This window comes from Lolium perenne, chromosome 7, assembly GCF_019359855.2.
Source record: "Lolium perenne isolate Kyuss_39 chromosome 7, Kyuss_2.0, whole genome shotgun sequence".
Taxonomy (NCBI): Eukaryota; Viridiplantae; Streptophyta; class Magnoliopsida; order Poales; family Poaceae; genus Lolium; species Lolium perenne.
The window spans coordinates 273,018,552-273,024,551 of NC_067250.2; positions in this window are offsets into that span (position 1 = coordinate 273,018,552).

The window sequence follows — 6,000 nt, forward strand, 5'->3', positions numbered from 1 at the left end:
CATGTTACCTACTGTGTTCAGAGTCTTTTCAAAGGATGCTCGAGTACTCTCAAACATGCACTTGTCGGCTAGCAACTGCGTGATGCCATCAAGTTGAGACATTTTTGCACCCGGGTATAGAGGCCTCCTAGCTGAGGCCATCATATCAATGAAGGCCCTCGCGGTTGGCTCAGGTTCCTCCTCTGGAAGTTCCTCCGGTTGTGGCGGTCCCTCCGGTTTAGGCGGTTCCTCCGGTTTAGACTGTTCGTCCCATGGTAACTCTGGCATGTCAGCATCCCGAAGATCATCTAGCAAGTTTAAGATGCCATCGTTCTCATTGCCATTGATCCGCAGCCGCATCACCTCACCTCTATCACGTTCGTGCCGAGAAAAGTCGACCGGCGGGTCGTAGTCACGCATATACCCATTCCACCAAAGGTGTTTAGTCATCTCTAGAATATCCTTAGGATGACGCCTCCTGCAGACACTACAAGGGAAACAGGGATGAACGACCCCCTTCGAACCACGAGCTAACTCCTTCACTAACAAATCGGTCTTCCATTTCCATTCATCTGTCACTTGAGTTGAACTAACACGGCCACTGTACATCCACTCATTATCAGCCATCCTGCTTTATTGCGTGACAAACAACAAATAGTAGCATGAAATTGAATGCATCATATTTTTATTTTTCTACCGGCGAAAACGCGTGCATCAACCTACATCTCAACTAGGTGGGCTCCTAGCAGCCCCCGGACCCGTAGTTGGGTACGTTCTCCACGTTCTGCTCGGGTGCGAGACAGAATTTCGGCAGCACCTCCCCGCTGCTCTCCCGATACACGTCTCGGCAAAAAGCCGATAGGATGTGCATCCGGAGAACAATAGGGAGGCGCTGACGAAATCCTGTCTCGCACCCGAGCAGAACATGGAAAACGTACCCAACTACGGGTCCGGCGACTGTCCCGTAAATGCCACAAGCGTTACGGTTCAAAATATGCTGACCACTAATGCATATTTATCCGCGTAACGCTTGCGGACGGGAATTGACACCTAGGTTGCGCGACTTGACGGAGAAATTAAATCTAGTGACATAAAAAATGCAAAGGGGGAGTCGGCAATTCAGCTCACCCTCGGCTGTAGAGGAAGTAGTCGAACAACCGGTGGGCGTATGCCTACGTTTGAGCTTGGTTAGGTCATAGGTACATGTGGAAACAAGGATCATCCCATATGATCCCAAGGTTCTCTCCGGTTCACCTCCGAGGGAGTTCCCCCCTATACATGCAGAATCTGCCTAAGTGTAGGAACCCCATGGCCGAGAAGCCGGGCACACCCGGAGGGGGTAGCATTGGATATAGAACCATCTCAAATCACTTTTGTGCATGCCATGTGGACACACACAACTTTTGGGGCCATTCCCTAGGTCCGATGCTCGATTTCTGACGAAACCCTAGTTCTGTTGACCGCGCCGTCTACCCCTTTGACTGCATCCCATCGGGGTTCCCCCGGTGGGCGTATGCCTACGTTTGAGCTTGGTTAGGTCATAGGTACATGTGGAAACAAGGATCATCCCATATGATCCCAAGGTTCTCTCCGGTTCACCTCCGAGGGAGTTCCCCCCTATACATGCAGAATCTGCCTAAGTGTAGGAACCCCATGTCCGAGAATCCGGGCACACCCGGAGGGGGTAGCATTGGATATAGAACCATCTCAAATCACTTTTGTGCATGCCATGTGGACACACACAAGTTTTGGGGCCATTCCCTAGGTCCGATGCTCGATTTCTGACGAAACCCTAGTTCTGTTGACCGCGCCATCTACCCCTTTGACTGCATCCCATCGGGGGTCCCCCGGTGGGCGTATGCCTACGTTTGAGCTTGGTTAGGTCATAGGTACATGTGGAAACAAGGATCATCCCATATGATCCCAAGGTTCTCTCCGGTTCACCTCCGAGGGAGTTCCCCCCTATACATGCAGAATCTGCCTAAGTGTAGGAACCCCATGTCCGAGAAGCCGGGCACACCCGGAGGGGGTAGCATTGGTATAGAACCATCTCATATCACTTTTGTGCATGCCATGTGGACACACACAAGTTTTGGGGCCATTCCTAGGTCCGATGCTCGATTTCTGACGAAACCCTAGTTCTGTTGACCGCGCCGTCTACCCCTTTGACTGCATCCCATCGGGGTTCCCCCGGTGGGCGTATGCCTACGTTTGAGCTTGGTTAGGTCATAGGTACATGTGGAAACAAGGATCATCCCATATGATCCCAAGGTTCTCTCCGGTTCACCTCCGAGGGAGTTCCCCCCTATACATGCAGAATCTGCCTAAGTGTAGGAACCCCATGTCCGAGAAGCCGGGCACACCCGGAGGGGGTAGAATTTGATATAGAACCATCTCAAATCACTTTTGTGCATGCCATGTGGACACACACAACTTTTGGGGCCATTCCCTAGGTCCGATGCTCGATTTCTGATGAAACCCTAGTTCTGTTGACCGCGCCGTCTACCCCTTTGACTGCATCCCATCGGGGTTCCCCCGGTGGGCGTATGCCTACGTTTTAGCTTGGTTAGGTCATAGGTACATGTGGAAACAAGGATCATCCCATTTGATCCCAAGGTTCTCTCCGGTTCCCCTCCGAGGGAGTTCCCCCCTATACATGCAGAATCTGCCTAAGTGTAGGAACCCCATGTCCGAGAAGCCGGGCACACCCGGAGGGGGTAGCATTGGTATAGAACCATCTCAAATCACTTTTGTGCATGCCATGTGGACACACACAAGTTTTGGGGCCATTCCTAGGTCCGATGCTCGATTTCTGACGAAACCCTAGTTCTGTTGACCGCGCCGTCTACCCCTTTGACTGCATCCCATCGGGGTTCCCCCGGTGGGCGTATGCCTACGTTTGAGCTTGGTTAGGTCATAGGTACATGTGGAAATAAGGATCATCCCATATGATCCCAAGGTTCTCTCCGGTTCACCTCCGAGGGAGTTCCCCCCTATACATGCAGAATCTGCCTAAGTGTAGGAACCCCATGTCCGAGAAGCCGGGCACACCCGGAGGGGGTAGAATTTGATATAGAACCATCGCAAATCACTTTTGTGCATGCCATGTGGACACACACAACTTTTGGGGCCATTCCCTAGGTCCGATGCTCGATTTCTGACGAAACCCTAGTTCTGTTGACCGCGTCGTCTACCCCTTTGACTGCATCTCATCGGGGTTCCCCCGGTGGGCGTATGCCTACGTTTGAGCTTGGTTAGGTCATAGGTACATGTGGAAACAAGGATCATCCCATATGATCCCAAGGTTCTCTCCGGTTCACCTCCGAGGGAGTTCCCCCTATACATGCAGAATCTGCCTAAGTGTAGGAACCCCATGTCCGAGAAGCCGGGCACACCCGGAGGGGGTAGCATTGGATATAGAACCATCTCAAATCACTTTTGTGCATGCCATGTGGACACACACAAGTTTTGGGGCCATTCCCTAGGTCCGATGCTCGATTTCTGACGAAACCCAAGTTCTGTTGACCGCGCCGTCTACCCCTTTGACTGCATCCCATCGGGGGTCCCCCGGTGGGCGTATGCCTACGTTTGAGCTTGGTTAGGTCATAGGTACATGTGGAAACAAGGATCATCCCATATGATCCCAAGGTTCTCTCCGGTTCACCTCCGAGGGAGTTCCCCCTATACATGCAGAATCTGCCTAAGTGTAGGAACCCCATGTCCGAGAAGCCGGGCACACCTGAAGGGGGTAGCATTGGATATAGAAACATCTCAAATCACTTTTGTGCATGCCATGTGGACACACACAACTTTTGGGGCCATTCCCTAGGTCCGATGCTCGATTTCTGACGAAACCCTAGTTCTGTTGACCGCGCCGTCTACCCCTTTGACTGCATCCCATCGGGGGTCCCCCGGTGGGCGTATGCCTACGTTTGAGCTTGGTTAGGTCATAGGTACATGTGGAAACAAGGATCATCCCATATGATCCCAAGGTTCTCTCCGGTTCACCTCCGAGGGAGTTCCCCCCTATACATGCAGAATCTGCCTAAGTGTAGGAACCCCATGTCCGAGAAGCCGGGCACACCTGGAGGGGGTAGCATTGGATATAGAAACATCTCAAATCACTTTTGTGCATGCCATGTGGACACACACAACTTTTGGGGCCATTCCCTAGGTCCGATGCTCGATTTCTGACGAAGCCCTAGTTCTGTTGACCGCGTCGTCTACCCCTTTGACTGCATCCCATCGGGGTTCCCCCGGTGGGCGTATGCCTACGTTTGAGCTTGGTTAGGTCATAGGTACATGTGGAAACAAGGATCGTCCCATATGATCACAAGGTTCTCTCCGGTTCACCTCCGAGGGAGTTCCCCCCTATACATGCAGAATCTGCCTAAGTGTAGGAACCCCATGTCCGAGAATCCGGGCACACCCGGAGGGGGTAGCATTGGATATAGAACCATCTCAAATCACTTTTGTGCATGCCATGTGGACACACACAAGTTTTGGGGCCATTCCCTAGGTCCGATGCTCGATTTCTGACGAAACCCTAGTTCTGTTGACCGCACCGTCTACCCCTTTGACTGCATCCCATCGGGGGTCCCCCGGTGGGCGTATGCCTACGTTTGAGCTTGGTTAGGTCATAGGTACATGTGGAAACAAGGATCATCCCATATGATCCCAAGGTTCTCTCCGGTTCACCTCCGAGGGAGTTCCCCCTATACATGCAGAATCTGCCTAAGTGTAGGAACCCCATGTCCGAGAAGCCGGGCACACCCGGAGGGGGTAGAATTGGATATAGAACCATCTCAAATCACTTTTGTGCATGCCATGTGGACACACACAAGTTTTGGGGCCATTCCTAGGTCCGATGCTCGATTTCTGACGAAACCCTAGTTCTGTTGACCGCGCCGTCTACCCCTTTGACTGCATCCCATCGGGGTTCCCCCCCGTGGGCGTATGCCTACGTTTGAGCTTGGTTAGGTCATAGGTACATGTGGAAACAAGGATCATCCCATATGATCCCAAGGTTCTCTCCGGTTCACCTCCGAGGAGTTCCCCCTATACATGCAGACCGCCTAAGTGTAGGAACCCCATGTCCGAGAAGCCGGGCACACCCGGAGGGGGTAGAATTTGATATAGAACCATCTCAAATCACTTTTGTGCATGCCATGTGGACACACACAACTTTTGGGGCCATTCCCTAGGTCCGATGCTCGATTTCTGACGAAACCCTAGTTCTGTTGACCGCGCCGTCTACCCCTTTGACTGCATCCCATCGGGGTTCCCCCCCGTGGGCGTATGCCTACGTTTGAGCTTGGTTAGGTCATAGGTACATGTGGAAACAAGGATCATCCCATATGATCCCAAGGTTCTCTCCGGTTCACCTCCGAGGGAGTTCCCCCCTATACATGCAGAATCTGCCTAAGTGTAGGAACCCCATGTCCGAGAAGCCGGGCACACCCGGAGGGGGTAGAATTTGATATAGAACCATCTCAAATCACTTTTGTGCATGCCATGTGGACACACACAAGTTTTGGGGCCATTCCCTAGGTCCGATGCTCGATTTCTGACGAAACCCTAGTTCTGTTGACCGCGCCGTCTACCCCTTTGACTGCATCCCATCGGGGTTCCCCCGGTGGGCGTATGCCTACGTTTGAGCTTGGTTAGGTCATAGGTACATGTGGAAACAAGGATCATCCCATATGATCCCAAGGTTCTCTCCGGTTCACCTCAGGAGTTCCCCCTATACATGCAGAATCAGCCTAAGTGTAGGAACCCCATGTCCGAGAATCCGGGCACACCCGGAGGGGGTAGCATTGGATATAGAACCATCTCAAATCACTTTTGTGCATGCCATGTGGACACACACAAGTTTTGGGGCCATTCCCTAGGTCCGATGCTCGATTTCTGACGAAACCCTAGTTCTGTTGACCGCGCCATCTACCCCTTTGACTGCATCCCATCGGGGGTCCCCCGGTGGGCGTATGCCTACGTTTGAGCTTGGTTAGGTCATAGGTACAT